This window comes from Pongo pygmaeus, chromosome 10 (assembly GCF_028885625.2).
Source record: "Pongo pygmaeus isolate AG05252 chromosome 10, NHGRI_mPonPyg2-v2.0_pri, whole genome shotgun sequence".
In the NCBI taxonomy this organism is placed as follows: Eukaryota; Metazoa; Chordata; class Mammalia; order Primates; family Hominidae; genus Pongo; species Pongo pygmaeus.
The window spans coordinates 32,059,305-32,073,086 of NC_072383.2; the positions used below are offsets into that span (position 1 = coordinate 32,059,305).

The 13,782-nt window shown below is 48.6% G+C and overlaps 1 protein-coding gene across 6 annotated transcripts in view; it reads left to right on the forward strand.

The window, feature by feature from the left end:
* The first annotated feature begins 382 nt into the window (after window positions 1-382).
* Window positions 383-13,782, forward strand: part of TSPAN11 (tetraspanin 11) — a 72,898-nt gene continuing 59,498 nt past the window's right edge. For 2 of the 6 annotated variants that reach the window (XR_008492787.2, XM_054442501.2), the window contains exon 1: window positions 384-824. The gene's annotated coding sequence lies outside the window, so the exon portion shown is untranslated. Of the gene's footprint in view, window positions 825-13,782 lie in introns of all 6 variants that reach the window. The other 4 variants (XR_008492788.2, XM_054442503.2, XM_063672556.1 and 1 more) reach the window with 3 other exon arrangements.

The following is a 13,782-nucleotide window of genomic DNA, read 5'->3' on the forward strand; positions in this document are numbered from 1 at the left end:
CGGTTGGATAAGCACAAGGCCCTTGTTACTTTGGGAAATACATAATCCATGCCCCACTGTTAGGGCCAGTCCCGTTAGGGCCAGCTTTGCACCTTCACAGGGACTCAGCAGGAACAGATGGGCTCTACTCTCTGTTATTCCTTTTTGCTTCAGATTAGAGAAACCTTGATTCTCCCCGGGGCCCAGGAAACGTAAAGCTGATGCTCCACAGGACTCTGAGAGGGACAGGGCAGTGATGGGGGCTGGTGAGGAAGGGGGATGGAGAGCCTCTCTCTTATCAGACAGGCTTGTCCGTAGGGTCCCTGGAAACTCCCAAAGGCCAACCTCTCCCAGGGGCCGACAAACGTAAAGGGCAGGGGGACCTAAGCGGGGAGCTGCGGAGCGCGGGGAGTTTGAAAGCAGCTCCACCGCCCCACTAGTCCGTCCTTTTGCCCCGCCTCCCGCAGGGATCCCCCCGGCAACCGCACAGCTGCCTCGGACTCTGACTTAATTCCCTCCGCGTGCTCTGAATCGTAGAGAGGCAAACTCCCAAACAAAGAGCCGGCAGCTCGCGTGCGGGGCTCCTGGGCGCGTCCTGCCGGCTGGGCTGGGAGAGCCGGCGCCGGGGCGTCGCGGCGGAGCGCGGGGCGGGCGGGGACGCTAGGGCCGGCAGGAAGCCTCCCTGGGCGCGGGGGCGCGGGCCGGGCTGCCCGCACGCTGACCTTCCCTGGCTGGGAGGGAGGAGCGCTGGCTGCGGGCGGTGGGCGGCTGGGCGGCCCCGGGAGCCGCCGCTCTCCGTCTCTCTAGGCGCAGTCCCTGTCGCCGCGTCTGGAGCCCCTGGCCGGGTAAGTGCAGAAGCGCGCCCGGGGAGTGGGGGCGCCGCGGGAGGGTCTGGGGGTCCAGGAGAGGCGCCTCCACCTCCGCTGCCCGTCCCGAGCAAGACTGTCCCGAGCTTCCCCCGGGCGGGCAGAGGGAAGCCGGCTGGGGATGAGGAGTGGAGGAGGCAGGAATGCCTGGGACACTCGCGGGGCATGTGAGCAGGTATTGGTGTCTGCATGGGACACGCAACACGGCGTCCAAAACTACGCGCATGAGTGTGCCTTTCCGCACTTGTGCCTTGGGAGAGAGCTCTGGGCCTCTGAGGGCCTCGTGCCGTCCATCGTGCCCGGGGCATGTCTGTTCCTCTTGAAAATGTCATTCTTTGTCCACCCTGAATTCGAGTAGCTGCCTCTCGTGCCTACACCAAAATGACAGACCCAGAGTCGCGGACAGGCCTTGGCAGCATACCCCATGCAACGCAGGGGTTGCTAAGTCCTGGCAGCTGCTGTGTCTGGTGCACATTGCTTTCAGAGGGCCTGTCTGCCTGTGCAGGGATGTCCTCGTGTTCTGGGCACGTCTGTGTATTTGTGACAACATGGCTGTGTAGGCCCTGTCACCTGTGTTTTCGTGCCCATCCCTGCACGTGCAGTTGGCCGGCTCCATGTGGAAAGAAGGCATGGAAGGTTCTGGGGTGTATCCTTTTCACCAGCCATATGTGCACTGTGCACATGTGTGAATTGGTGGAAAGTGTGAAAGGGAGGCAACCCAGTTGGGCCTGGCGGGACAGCATCTTGAGTCTAAGCTGCCGTGTGCAGGAGGAATAAGTGTTCCTGAGGTCTCCAGTTCGTGGCAAGTATTGTGGGGTGGGGGGGGTGGGGGGGTGAGGAGAAGAGGCAGCTTCTGGAAAAACTCATAAGTGCACTCTGGGGCATAGGGTGTGTGCGGGGGAGCGTGAAGAAGAGAATGAGGGTGGTATTAGGCCAAAATGAATAGTCTGTGTTCAATTTGTGGGCAGCTGGATTGCAGTGGAAAGCAGCAGTTAGAGTCTGGAGACAGGTTTGAATCAGAACTTAAGGGCTGTCACTGTGTCAGTAGCATTGTTCCCTGGACAGATAGGTCATCTGGGGCTCAGTTGCTTTGTGTGCAAAATACGACTAATAACCACTGGCCCCACCTGTCTCCCAAGGGACTGGAGGCTCCAGTTAATGTCTGGAAATGCTTTGCTGGTAGTTAAGACTCCTAGGGTAAGGGGCACTACTGGCCTGCAGGGGCCAAGTCGGTGGTCTGGCGAGGGCTTAGGTGGCCCAGAGCTGTTTGGTTTGTGGGTAGCAAGGGAGGCATTTGCGTGCTGCTTCCCACTATATTCAGCATAGTAGGAATTTTACACCCACCTTTGGACTCGTGTAAAATATGTACAGGCCTGTGTGATTCCCCATAGTTCTTGTGTGAGTGCCTGCTGCAGAACTAGAGGAAAACTGGCTTTGATGTCTTTAAGTCTCCCTAGAGCACCTTGACTTTCCAGAGAGCCTTCCTTCAGATGAGCCCAGGACATTTATAACCACCAACTTGCTTTTCTGTTTATGCTGCGAAATGAAGCAGTGAGGTGCACCCTTCACAGTTTGCTGCCAGGGAGATAGGAGATGAAGAAGCTTTCCCAGCCAAGGTCACAGGTCTGGGGTGTCCACCACCAAGTTCTATTTCTTGGGTTACAGCGCCTTCAGACCCAGGGCCAACCCTGGACTGGGCTGAAGAAGAAGGGAGGTATCAAAAGTCATGCACAGACGGCACCGAATTCCAGGATGTAGTTGGGTGGTTTGTCCACCCTTGGATGTCACCTGTCACTGAGACTTCTTTGCATGTGGTAGCTGTTTAGTAGTGTTTGTAAAAGGAAAGATCCTTGGGTGGGAGATGCCGGCAACCCAGGTCAGGTCCCGGCTCAACTCCCTGCCTGGGGACGGTCACATCACCTCTCTGGGTCTGCTTCCTCTTTGGTCCAAATCAGGGCATCTTTCCAGATTATCATTCTGTTTTCAACTGTGTTTTGCTTCCTCAGAGAGGCCTTTCCTGATCCCCCATCTAAAGTAGCCACCTCCCAGCCATGATCACATCATTGTTCCTTCCTAGCACTTGCGACCTGTCTGAACTTAGCTTTGCCACATCCTACTACAATGTGAGCTCACCAAAAGCCGGACTGCCTTTGTGCCGTTACCTGCTGGCTCCACCTGCAACACAGTAGGTGCTCAAGAGATATTATTGTTTGTGAACGAGTGAGTGAATAAATTAGTAAGGGGGTGTGCATGTGTGTTTTTCAAATTGTCCTCCCAGGAGCTCTGGAAGGGAAGAGCAGGCTCCACTGGCAGGGCCCCAGGTCCCTCACACCAGCAGCTCGGGGTCAATCTAAGTTTCATGTCAGCTTTCAGACAGGATCTCCTTTGAAGAAAAGCCTCTCTCACTAAAATAAAACTAGAAAACCATTGCACCAGAAGACTTAGAGGGGTCTTTTCAACTCCAAGTAGAAATAATCGTACCGCAACTGGAAGAAATCGGCACTTGAGCCTCAACGAGGATTATAGGCAGGATTCAGACTTACAAAGTGGTTATTCCACAAACCATTTCTGCTTCGCCATGGAATTCATCCTATGGCTATTTTTATGCTAGTGGTTTAGTTTCCTGAATTTTGGTCAGAGTTAATATGGAAATGATTTTGCTTACAACACAGCAACAAGGGCTATGTGAGAACTCTAACCCGTCTATATCTGAGACAGGCACTAGACGGAGGACACGAAACATCTGCAAGGTGGACAAGCTGTGCACAGATATTTGAGAGCTACCTATCTAGGGTGACTCTGTCTGTTATCGTCCTCTGTTGAGGGTATTCCCAGGCATACTTGCCCAGATGTGCCTCACCCCCAGTAGATGTCCACTCAGCATTGTTTTTCTTGAGTAGTTGGCAGTGCTGAGGAACTCTGGTCTCTGAGCGATTACTGAGGGTAGACGACAGCCACGTGACGAAACCTGGCTATATTTACATGTGATGAGCCTGACCTGTATTTACAGCAGCCATGCTTCCTGGGGTTTCCAAGCTCTCCTCCATGTGAAACAGTCTCTTGTGCTGCCTTTTCCTAGAAATACACTTGGAAGTGGCAGCACAGCTGCTGTGTCCAACACCATCCCCGGGTTTGGGGCACAGAATCTAGATTTACCACCCTTTTCTAAGCCCCATAGGAGGAGCATTAATGACTGTGCCCAGATAGAGGAGGTGGTGGTGTTCTGTTTGGTTGGTTTAGGTGGGTTGTTGAGGATGGAGACTGTGGAGAGGAGGGTCGGGAATAGAGAACTGGACCCTCTGTTCATTCCACTGATACTGCCCTTGCTTCATGTAGATGCCCTGCTCTGGCTGACTCTGGTGGGTTTCTGGGTTCATAGGTTTATACTCACAAGATGGCACTCCATAGGGTAGAGGGAGTTGGGGAGGGGGCAGCAAATATACACTGTACATGTATGATTTCCAAGTGCCTGCTGTGAGCTTTGAACCTCCAGGCCATGAGATATACATTAAGGACCCAGCCCCTGACCTCTGAGCACTCGTTGTTGACGACATTAAACTCATTCCTAGGAAGGGATGAGAAAACAGCTGAGTGCAGACTAAGTGGCACTCACCCAAGCCCCAGCTGGAGCTCTGAGAAGGAAAGGTGCGCAGAGAGGGCAGGCAGAGGCCGCCGGCAGCAAGGGTGGCCGGAGAGCCCAGCTCTAGGGCCAGATGTTTCAGGCGCAGATCCCGGCTCTGCCCCTTCCTCTCCGTGTGACCTTCCGTATGTTATGTGACCTTGCTAAGCTTCAATTTCCTCATCTGTAAATCAAGGAAATGACCTCAACTCCTAGCAGGGTGCATGGGTGCCTGCCTAAGCTGAACTCAGAAGAGGGGTACAGAGTGCCCAGGTGTCTGATGACCACAATGAAGGAGTTTGAAAAAGGGGCTCATGGCAAGGAGGGGGCTTGAAGGGTGGCGACTACTGTGGGACCTTGTCTAATGCTGGTCTCCCCTGTAGTAGTCAGAGGGTCTGTGGCGTTTTGCTGGGTAGGCCCCAGGCCAGTCAAGCACTCCCTTTCTCCCTGGGATGCTTTTCCAGCTGGCCATGCGACTTCCACTCACAGCTATGGAGAGGGAAGTGGCTGCATCCTGGCAGCCTCACCCTCCCTCTCTCACTGCTCTGCACAATGTACAAGCACATGTACAAACACATGGCCCTGCTTAGAGGCTTAAGGATTTTTGCTGTAAAATACCAAGAATTGAGGATGTTACAGAGGTTCAGGAAATGAGAATTGCTCTGATGGTTCCCTGGTCTGTTTTGAAAGGGAGTAGGGGACCCTCCTTGATGGTAGAGTGGGATAAACCCCCCAGTGGTTCTCAGCCCTGTCCCGGCTTAGGCATTCATTTTTTTTTTTTTTTAATATGTACTTCGTGTTTTGAAAGGGTTTTGTCAGCCAAACTTCAATATAAATGAGAATGTGTTTCTCTATCTTAAAAAGATTAATAACCAAAGACCCTATAACTGATAGTTTGATTCCTTTCTGCTTGATACCTATCAGTATAGGTCATTTGTTAGCAGATTCTAGTGTGTTTAAAAAGCTCAGAAGAAAAAAGGACAAAGGACAGAAGCAGACTGGTGTTGTCTGGTTTGTCTGAGGTCTGGCACAGTTAGCAAACATTTAATCACATAGCTGTTATGGTAGCTTGACTGAAGCCTTTTTGTCAGGTAGAAATTCAAATTTCTATGAGTGTTCTTGAAATGCCAAAGAGATTTCTCTCCCAGAGGTGCCTTTTATAGATAAGCACTAGGGTTTTGATAGTTGGAAACCACGGTCCTATACTGTGCTTTTAGAATTAGAGTACTAGGCTGGGCGCGGTGGCTCACACCTGTAATCCCAGCACTTTGGGAGGTCAAGGCAGGCAGATCACCTGAGGTCAGGAGTTCAAGACCAGCCTGGCCAACATGGTGAAACCCCGTCTCTATTAAAAATACAAAAATTAGCTGTGTGTGGTGGTAGGTGCCTGTAATCCCAGCTACTTGGGAAGCTGAGGCAGGAAAATCGTTTGAATCTGGGAGATGGAGGTTGCAGTGAGCTGAGCTCATGCCACTGCACTCCAGCCTGGGTGACAGAGTGAGACTCTGTATCAAAAAAAAAAAAGAACTAGAGTCCTCATCCTATCCTACTTGAGAATAGAATTGTTTATTGACTTTTTCTCCCTAGCAACGAGTGCAAAGCTTGGCAAACAGTAGGAATTCAATAAATGTTCATTGAATGGACATTTCAGGAAGGAGCTCACGAGTCATCCCCGAGACTGTGCCTCAGGGAGAGGCTCCTTAACCAGAGCCAGATAGGTAATTTGTGGGACCCAGTGCAAAATGAAAACATGGAACCCTAGCTCAAAATGCAGGAAAAGATACCATTAAAGGTATTTTTATACCTTTATAAATATAAGCCCTTTCCTTTTTTCCATGGTCTTTCTCTCAACTTGTCATGTGGTATTTTTATTTACTATTTAATGGTATTCTAAGTAAAGAAAAATTAAAATTTTAAATTATTAGTATGAATTTTACTGTTCATCCTTATATTGTGCAATGCCAGTTTAAAAGACTCTGAGCATTTAACGTGTGTAGAATCACCAAACTACACAATTCCGATTTCATAGCGCATATATGCACATGTATTTTGTTCTTACCGGAGCAGTGTCATTGCTGCTCTCAACTACTCATCAATGCACTCAACATCGCTAACTCAACTGTTTTTATTCCTCTAGTAGCATCCCTGGGGCTCACTAGGTCTCTGCGACTGTGCTGGGCATATGGTCCTTCTCTCGAGAGTTGATAATTCAGGCCTTGTCTGTGCCTACACAAAAAAGAAGGAAGGGTTGGACATCAGTGATTCATACCCTGTTTGTGTGAGGGAGTCACAGACTTCTTTGGAGATCTACTAAAACCTATGGAACCGCAGCACATAGATGGTAAAAATGTTTTATACAATTTCAGGGGCCCCCAAGTTATAACTCCATGGAAGGAATTGTCTTTTAGGCTTACTGCTACGCCATGATATCCTGTTCCGGAGACAAGATAGAGACTATTTTGAAAGCAAATGAGAAATTGTTCAAATCCTCCTATCTGGGAAAGGAGATGAGATTTTAAGTCATTTGGCTTTTTAAATTCAATTCCTGATGCCTGGAAGGGAATGACGCTGCCTTTCTGATTCCCAGTGGGCAGGTTGTAAATGTCCTTAAGCATGAAATGACGTGGTCCACAATGAAGGCTTTTGTGGGAGAGCCCCTCTTTCCACCCCACAGGCTGGACTGTCCTCCAGCCTGGCTGACCCCTGCCAGAGCCGCAGGATGACAAAACTGCCACCATCCCCTTGCTGGGCTGCAGCTGCTCCTCTAGCGGGGAGAGGCAGCTGCACATCCAGCCAACACTGACTGAATTCAGGCACAGGCTGGGGCATCACGGTCACTCTCTGGGTGATCCTGGTCCTCTAATTTCACTGGGCAGAGGAGGACACTGGCTCAGGTAGGTTAGGTGACCTGCACAAGGTCCCCCAGCCAGTAAGAGTGACATTAATCGTCCCTCCATGTATGTGACAGCCCAACCCCCAAACCAGGAGGACACTGGCTCAGGTAGGTTAGGTGACCTGCCCAAGGTCCTGCAGCCAGTAAGACATTAATCTTGTATGTGACAGCCCAACCCCTAAACCAAACATCAGAGAACCAGGCTCACATTTATGTTCCCCCTTCCAGCTCCCTCCTCTCAGCACTGGGGATGGGGAAGTGGGGGAAAGCCACCCCCTGCCTCTGCCCAGGATGGTGCAGGAGCCTCTCCACTGAAGACCTCTCCCTGAAGCTCATGGGTGTCCTCTGCAGCATCCAACCAGAGTCATTGCCCATCCAGCTCTCAGAAATTGTCAGGTCAAGCAAACAGTGGCTGCAGCTCTAGTGGCTGCAGCTGTGGACCTAGGAGGGGCTGCTCTGGGGACCCTGTCCAGTGGAAGGGACAGCAGTGTTGTTGAGGCCCCTGTGTCTTAGACTCTGGGTCCCCTGTGTCAAGCCTGATGGTGAGCTCTTGGTTCAGATTGAATTGGGATCATTGTTGATTTGGGGCCTGGAATGCTTCCCATGTCCTCTAGACAGCCATGAGGAGCCATGTCCTATACCCCTTCCCTTCACACCTACACCCAGCAGTGAACACACGCCAGGGCCCCCATGAATAGAGATGCCTATGGGCCTCTAGCTCCAGTCCCAGTCCTAAATCCAAACCTGGGAGTCCTCAGAACCTGGAGGTGTCATCCACTTTGGCCCAGCTCTCTGGGGTACTGTGGATGCTGGCTTTCAGAGTCATGATTACCCAACTCTCTAGCCTTCTCAAATTTCTGCAAGGCACTAGCCCCCAGCTGTTGGGTGGGCCAGGTCCAGGTGGACAGGGGTGACTGGGAAGACCCACTTCAGATGTTTCTGTCTTGGCTCCATGCCTGAGGGGCAGAGCACAGCCAACCACAGAGGACTCCTGCTCTGCACCTGCTGGAATTGGCAGCCATGTCTGCCTTGTTGTGGTCACATGGACTCAGATCCCAAAGCCTGGATACAGGCTCCAAAAAGTCCATCCAGGCTCAGCTTCTCTGGCGTCTTAGTCCATTTTCACACTGCTGATAAAGACATACCTGAGACTGGGAAGGAAAAGAGGTTTAATTGGACTTACTGTTCCACATGGCTGGGGAGGCTTAACACACCCCTTCAACAAAAGAGGTCCTGCTCTATCTGCCTTATATACTGAGGTTCTACATCAAGCTTGTCAAACCTCCGGCCTGCATGTGGCCCAGAACAGCTTTGAATGCGGCCCAACACAAATTCAGAAACTTAAAATATTATGAGAATTTTTTTTTTCAATTTTTTTCTTTTAGCTAATTAGCTGTCATTAGTGTTAGGGTATTTTATGTGTGGCCCAAGACAATTCTTCCAATGAGGCCCAGGGAAGCCAAAACATTAGACAACCCTGCTCTACATAAAAATTTATTTGAAAGAATCTACTGCTACAATAACTTTCTCAGTATACAGGTAAAGAAACTGAGTCACAGAGAGGGTCAGTGACTTGCCTGAGATGCTGGCAAGTAGAGAGGGACCTCCTGAATCTAAGACCTCTGCCCCCTGAAACCTAGGCCTCTGCCTGTCCCCACCCCCATCTGTGTGCCATTGCCTTTATAAACACAACACAGCTGTCAGCAGATGTCCCTTGGATCACTTTGGCAATTCCCCTTTCTTTGGTCATCATGGGAAGCAAGGACTTCCTCAGCCCCTGCCCCTCTCCTGTGATCCAAGAACACACACTCTCCCCAGCCAAATTCTCCTTGTGCCAAGCACCGGTCTTCCCTGCGGGGAGGTGAGCAAGCAGCTCCCACCCAGACAGGGCCTCATGCAACATGTCTCCATGGGGTGAAGAAAAGATTGGCTCTTCTCCACAGAAATCATACATCCATTCAGTCAAGAAGACTGGGGAAATTATCACAGAAATCATTCTCTGAGTGTGGGAAAAAGTACAGACTGTATCCTTCACTACAATTAAGCTGGGCTTCAAGGGAGCAGTGAGTATGTTAGCCAATGCTTTGATTCGTTTTGTTTTGTTTTGTTTTGTTTTGTTTTGTTTTGGGAGATGGAGTTTCACTCTTGTCGCCCAGGCTGGAGTGCAATGGCGTGACTCAGCTTACTGCAACCTCCACCTACTGGGTTCAAGCAATTCTCCTGCCTCAGCCTCCTGAGTAGCTGGGATTACAGGCATCCACCAACATGCCCGGCTAGTTTTTGTATTTTTAGTAGAAATGGGGTTTCACCATGTTGGCCAGGCTGGTCTTGAAGTCCTGACTTCAGGTGATCTGCCCACCTCAGCCTCCTAAAGTGCTATTATATAGCGTTGTTCTTTTGGAAAAGTATTTTTGCGACCCATTGTGTGAAAATTAAAACCCTGTGCTCTTAGTGCCGAGAGGCAGTGATTTTCCTGCATGGGCTTAGGGTCACCGGCAGCCTCCTCCGCTCCCCTAGCTGGGTCCATTGGTGCAGTTAGGCAGCCTGGATCAGCTGCCATGGACTGACCATAGGCCAGGCTGGACAGCCCTTGACTGTCCTAGGTGACATGGTCTCTGCCATGATCTTGCAGAATCACAGGAAATCGATTAACACATGCCCAGTTATCCATGTAGAGAACCAGGCTCCTGAGTGTATTTTTAGAACTCATCTAAATGGATGCTTATTCCCTAATGTCAGCTCTGGTTTATAACCTGCTGAACCATTTGGGTTCCTTTAATTTAACCTCATAAGTGGTGGGTGACTCTAAGTCTCATTCCCTGGATCAGAAAATCCAGTGGTTTCCTATTGCTTACAAAATAAAATCCTGAAATCTTGAGCCTGGTACATACTTTCTCTGTCACCTTCTTTGCTTAATTCCTACTCTTCCTTCAAAACCCTTGCCCACAGCTCCCTCTTCAGTACTCCTGCACACATTTTTCTTCCTGAGCTGCATACATTGTGCTACAGTGATATTAATGTGTCTATCTTCCCAGCTGTGAGCTCTTTGAGGTCAGGGACAGCTTCATTCATTCTCTTTTCTTCATTCTTTTTCTTTGGGAATCTCTAGCACCTAGCACATTGTGTGCCACATAGTGAGGCCTCAGATGTTCAATGAATTAATAATTAACTGGTTAATTTCAAGGGAGAAAACAGATACATGAACCACCAAACACACCCCTACAATGATAAATGAGGAGGGCAGCCTCAGACAGGGCAGCAGAAGGGAGAAGAGTGGAATGGTGGGTTCGCAAGATGTTCATTGAGGAGAGCTGCAGAAGGGGATGGCTTAGTGTTGGGGTGGGAAAGTGATAACGCTGAGAAAAAGGAGTGAGCACTGCATAGGTGGATGGAGTGTCACTTACTGAGATTAGGAATACAAGATGGATGGGTTGCAGTGGGAAGATACTGACTTAGTTTTGGGCGTGCTGGATGTTAGGGAGCCTGTGGTCATGGGCATGAACCTGGAGCCCAGCAGGCTTTGAGAGTCATCAGCTTGTTGGAGGTGGATGGAGTTGGGCATGAATGGGGTTAGCAAAGAGGAGACAAGAGGCAAAGCACAGAATGTTCCCCACCTCACCCTGGAAGGAATGCCAGCCTTAAAGGTGTAAACCAGGAAGAGGACGAGTCGATGAGGCCAAGGAAGAGCGGACAGTTTTGGAGATTTGGTCATGATGTTCAGATCAAGGCAAATTGGAAACTTGGAGAAGAATACAATGAGAGTGGTAACATGAAACCAGCAGTGGGGAGAGAAGGCTTCAAAAGAAGGTGTGACCAACTTTTCAAATTCAGCAGAGATGAAGCAGGAGGAGATAGGAAAAGCCGCCTTTGGCTCTGGCAATTGGAAGTGACTTTGGGATGGGTGGGCGGTGGAGGAGGTCAGACAATGGTGGGGTACAGGATGAATGGATGAAGAAGTGAAGCTTCAGAGGAAGAAAGATCTGGCAATAACTTGAGGGAAACAGGATCTAGGAAAATGTGACTTGAGAAACAGTATGCATGGTCATTAGGTTGAACTGTTGCATCTTAACAGCTGGGATTGTGTCCTGGCTGACTATACTAGTCTTATACAGGACTAATTTGTTGCTTCTGGAAGTGGAGCTAAAGCAGTACTTTTTGGCAGGGGGCGGTGGGGGTGCAGTGGGGCAGGGACATTTGTACAAAGACCCTGACCCCCAGGGATAGGAGTCAATTAAAACAAAGGCTGAGCTGCCATGTCAGAAACCCAACAGGACTGTGGCTTAAAGAACAAAGAAGCTTCTTTTTCTTTCATGTGACAATTCACGCTAGGCAAGCTGTTCTGCTCCACACAATCATACAGGGAGCCAGCTTCCTGCCCTTTTTCTCTACCATCCCCAAGGGCAGTGCGTGGTCTCAAAGTGTGGTCCCCAGACCAGCAGCATCAGCCTCACCTGGAAACTTGTTAGGAATGCAGAGTCTCTTGTAAATTTGTTTGAGTTCATTGTAGATTCTGGCTATTAGCCCTTTGTCAGATAAGTAGGTTGCAAAAATTTTCTCCCATTTTGTAGGTTGCCTGTTCACTCTGATGGTAGTTTCTTTTGCTGTGCAGAAGCTCTTTAGTGTAATGAGATCCCATTTGTCAATTTTGGCTTTTGTTGCCATTGCTTTTGGTGTTTTAGACATGAAGTCCTTGCCCATGCCTATGTCCTGAATGGTAATGCCTAGATTTTCTTCTAGGATTTTTATGGTTTTAGGTCTAATGTTTAAGTCTTTAATCCATCTTGAATTAATTTTTGTATAAGGTGTAAGGAAGGGATCCAGTTCAGCTTTCTACATATGGCTAGCCAGTTTTCCCAGCACCATTTATTAAATAGGGAGTCCTTTCGCCATTGCTTGTTTTTCTCAGGTTTGTCAAAGATCAGATAGTTGTAGATATGTGGCATTATTTCTGAGGGCTCTGTTCTGTTCCATTGATCTATATCTCTGTTTTGGTAACAGTACCATGGTGTTTTGGTTACTGTGGCCTTGTAGTATAGTTTGAAGTCAGGTAGCGTGATGCCTCCAGCTTTGTTCTTTTGGCTTAGGATTGACTTTGCGATGCGGGCTCTTTTTTGGTGCCATATGAACTTTAAAGTAGTTTTTTCCAATTCTGTGAAGAAAGTCATTGGTAGCTTGATGGGGATGGCATTGAATCTATAAATTACCTTGGGCAGTATGGCCATTTTCACAGTATTGATTCTTCCTACCCATGATCATGGAATGTTCTTCCATTTGTTTGTATCCTCTTTTATTTCACTGAGCAGTGGTTTGTAGTTCTCCTTGAAGAGGTCCTTCACATCCCTTGTAAGTTGGATTCCTAGATATTTTATTCTCTTTGAAGCAATTGTGAATGGGAGTTCACTCATGATTTGGCTCTCTGTTTGTCTGTTGTTGGTGTATAAAAATGCTTGTGATTTTTGTACATTGATTTTGTATCCTGAGACTTTGCTGAAGTTGCTTATCAGCTTAAGGAGATTTTGGGCTGAGACAATGGGGCTTTCTAGATATACAATCATGTCATCTGCAAACAGGGACAATTTGACTTCCTCTTTTCCTAATTGAATACCCTTTATTTCCTTCTCCTGCCTAATTGCCCTAGCCAGAACTTCCAACACTATGTTGAATAGGAGTGGTGAGAGAGGCATCCCTGTCTTGTGCCAGTTTTCAAAGGGAATGCTTCCAGTTTTTGCCCATTCAGTATGATATTGGCTGTGGGTTTGTCATAGATAGCTCTTATTATTTTGAGATACGTCCCATCAATACCTAATTTGAGTTTTTAGCATGAAGCATTGTTGAATTTAAGAAACAACCCCATCAAAAAGTGGGCGAAGGACATGAACAGACACTTCTCAAAAGAAGACGTTTATGCAGCCAAAAAACACATGAAAAAATGCTCACCATCACTGGCCATCAGAGAAATGCAAATCAAAACCACAATGAGATACCATCTCACACCAGTTAGAATGGCGATCATTACAAAGTCAGGAAACAACAGGTGCTGGAGAGGATGTGGAGAAATAGGAACACTTTTACACTGTTGGTGGGACTGTAAACTAGTTCAACCATTGTGGAAGTCAGTGTGGCGATTCCTCAGGGATCTAGAACTAGAAATACCATTTGACCCAGCCATCCCATTACTGGGTATATACCCAAAGGACTATAAATTATGCTGCTATAAAGACACATGCACACGTATGTTTATTGCGGCACTATTCACAATAGCAAAGACTTGGAACCAACCCAAATGTCCAAGAATGGTAGACTGGATTAAGAAAATGTGGCACATATACACCATGGAATACTATGCAGCCATAAAAAATGATGAGTTCGTGTCCTTTGTAGGGACATGGATGAAATTGGAAATCATCATTCTCAGTAAACTATTG